Here is a 2,673-nt window from a genome sequence, read left to right as displayed (position 1 = left end):
GCAGCGAACGCACGTGCGCGCGCACACACGCAACACGCACGAACGCACCACGCACACACGCAACGCACGCAGCACCACCACACATCCACACACACACACAGCACTGCACGCACCACACACGCACGCACGCACATACACACACACCACCTACACGCACGAACGCACGCACGCACGCATGCACGCCACACACCGCTACGCACGCACGCACATACACACACGCGGCACGCACGCACGCACGCCACGCGCACCGCACGCACGCATGCACGCAACACACGCCACACGCGCACGCACGCACGCACGCACGCGCACGCACGCACACACGCACCGCAGTTTTTGCTCAATACCCGACTCTTTCATTACTCGTTGTTCTCTCTCTCTTTCTCCTTCCCTCTCTCTCCTCTCTCTCTTCTGTGTTTCTCTCTCTCTCTTTCTCTTCTTTCTCTCTCCCCCCCTTTTCTCTCTCTATCCCCCCCCTCTCTCTCTCTCTCTCTCTCTCTCTCTCTCTCTCTCTCTCTCTCTCTCTATCATCCCCTCTCTCTCTCTCTCTTGCTTCTCCCTCTCCCCTCTTCCCCCTCTCCCCCTCTCTCTCTCCCCCTCTCCCCCTCTCCCCTCTCCCTCTCCCCTCTCCCCCTCTCCCCCTTCCCTCTCCCCTCCCCCTCTATCTCTCCTCCCCTCTCTCTCAATCACCAGCTCTCTTCATTACTCGTCCGTCTGCTACTGAATGTCCAGCGGGCACGGCGGATTCGGCTGCTATTGAAAGATTCTCCTCTGTACAGAGCGAACCTAAATCTAGAGAGTAACCAGAGACTATTATATCGGCTGCTGCTGCAGGCGTTATAGGGTGACCCATCGCTGCTTCCCGCTACCCTCCGATACCTCCCGCTACCTCCCGCTACATTCCGCTATCATACACTACGTTTCGCTACCTCCCGCTACCTTCCCGCTATCATCCACTACCACCTGTTAGTATCTGCTATTACCCGCTACAATCTGATCTACCATCCCCTACCTCTCGCTACTCTCAGCTACGTTCCGCTACCCTCCGCTACCGTCCGCTACCCTCCGCTACCCTCTGCTACCTTCCGCTACCCTCCGATACCCTCTCCTATGCTCTACCATCCACCTCTATTTCTTATCCATGCCTCTCACCCCTCCCCCCATGTCTCACATTCCTATTTCTTGTTCCCAGCTTTCACCCTTTCCCATTTCCAATTCCAATTTATTGTCCCCACCTGTTGTCCCTCGCCCTCTCTTTCACATCCATCATTCCCTGTCCGCACATCTCACCCCTCTCCCCCTCTCCCCCTCTCCCATTCCAATTTCTTATTCATGCCTCTCACCTTCCCCATCTCCCATTCTCATTTCTTCCCCGTGCCTGTCGCCCCACCACTTCTACCACTATGTTAAAATTGCCCTCCCCTCTTATCTCCCCTTGTCCTGGAAAACGTCTTTGCTGTACTGTCGCTATTCTTATGTTTAGTACGCGTTAGCGGTTTCTCTTTCGTTCTTCGAATCGGTCATTACATGAACTGGCCTTGCCCTCTGATTCAGATTCTGGTCCAAAGACTTCAGCGACAGTCTATAGGAAATATAGGCTGCGGTGACCGACTAGAATTAATCTGGATTACGCTAACGCTTCCATGACGAGCTACTGGCGCCATCTATTGGCGAGTTTAGTTAAAAATATCAGCAGGGCGAGCTAGTAACAGCTTATTTTCATATAATAATAATATTTAATTATATATAAATAATAATGATTTAAATATTATATGTAATTATTTTGATAATTAATTTGTTAATTATATTAATTGCGTATTTCAGGGGATTGTTTTCCGACAACGTACGTCTGCCCAAGGATTCCTCTGTCACGCACGAGGGGTAAGTCGGCACATACGTATTATACATACATACATACATATTATACATATTATACATATTATACATACATATATATACTTTCACATTACTCGTTCACCTTCTGTCACAACGTCAGACTTCCGACGCCCGATGGCAGCGGCGGTGTCACGACACACCACACACAGTTTGTTGTCACCAATCGTGTCACTTGCGGGTGTCGGTGACACGCGCGAATGCTCACTGTCACACTTGATGCATACACGCTGCCACCAGGCGGGGCGGGGGTGGGAGGCGCCGCGGGTGGGGGGTGGGGGGCGGTCTGCGTCTGAAAGTAAGTAGGGCAGTAGTAGTAACACAGTGTGTTGGAGATACGTTGTAGTGTTAACGTATTCTTGCCGCTGGTGTATTTTTTTGCCGTACGTATCGTTGTTAGCAGTGTGTTGGGAAGATCGAGTGTTTACGTTGTGTACAATCAGTGTTTACGTGTTGTTGTTGTTGTTGTTGTTGTTGCTGTAGCCCGTATGAGATTGTTTACGTTGTTTACCATCTGTGTTATATGTTTGTTGTTGTTGTTGTTGTTGTTGTTGTTGTTGCTGCAGCCCGTATGAAATTGTTTACGTTGTTTACCATCTGTGTTTATATGTTATTGTTGTTGTTGCTGCAGCCCGTATGAGATTGTTTACGTTGTTTACCATCTGTGTTTATATGTTATTGTTGTTGTTGTTGTTGTTGTTGTTGCTGCACGTATGAGATTGTTTACGTTGTTTACCATCTGTGTTTATATGTTACTCGCAAAATGGCCGCTCCGGCGGCCAT

At 49.9% G+C, this 2,673-nt stretch overlaps 1 long non-coding RNA gene across 1 annotated transcript in view; it reads left to right on the top strand.

Annotated features, from left to right (window-relative positions):
* Positions 1-2,388, top strand: part of LOC106818446 — a 7,972-nt gene extending 5,584 nt beyond the window's left edge. The window contains exons 2-3 of the long non-coding RNA XR_001395220.1: positions 1,822-1,878; positions 2,374-2,388. This is a non-coding gene — a long non-coding RNA (uncharacterized LOC106818446). The remainder of the gene's footprint in view (positions 1-1,821; positions 1,879-2,373) is intronic.
* Positions 2,389-2,673: the final 285 nt, after the last annotated feature.

Source organism: Priapulus caudatus, unplaced genomic scaffold, assembly GCF_000485595.1.
Source record: "Priapulus caudatus unplaced genomic scaffold, Priapulus_caudatus-5.0.1 Scaffold2249, whole genome shotgun sequence".
Classification (NCBI taxonomy): domain Eukaryota; kingdom Metazoa; phylum Priapulida; class Priapulimorpha; order Priapulimorphida; family Priapulidae; genus Priapulus; species Priapulus caudatus.
This window is presented reverse-complemented; position numbering and strand designations above follow the sequence as displayed.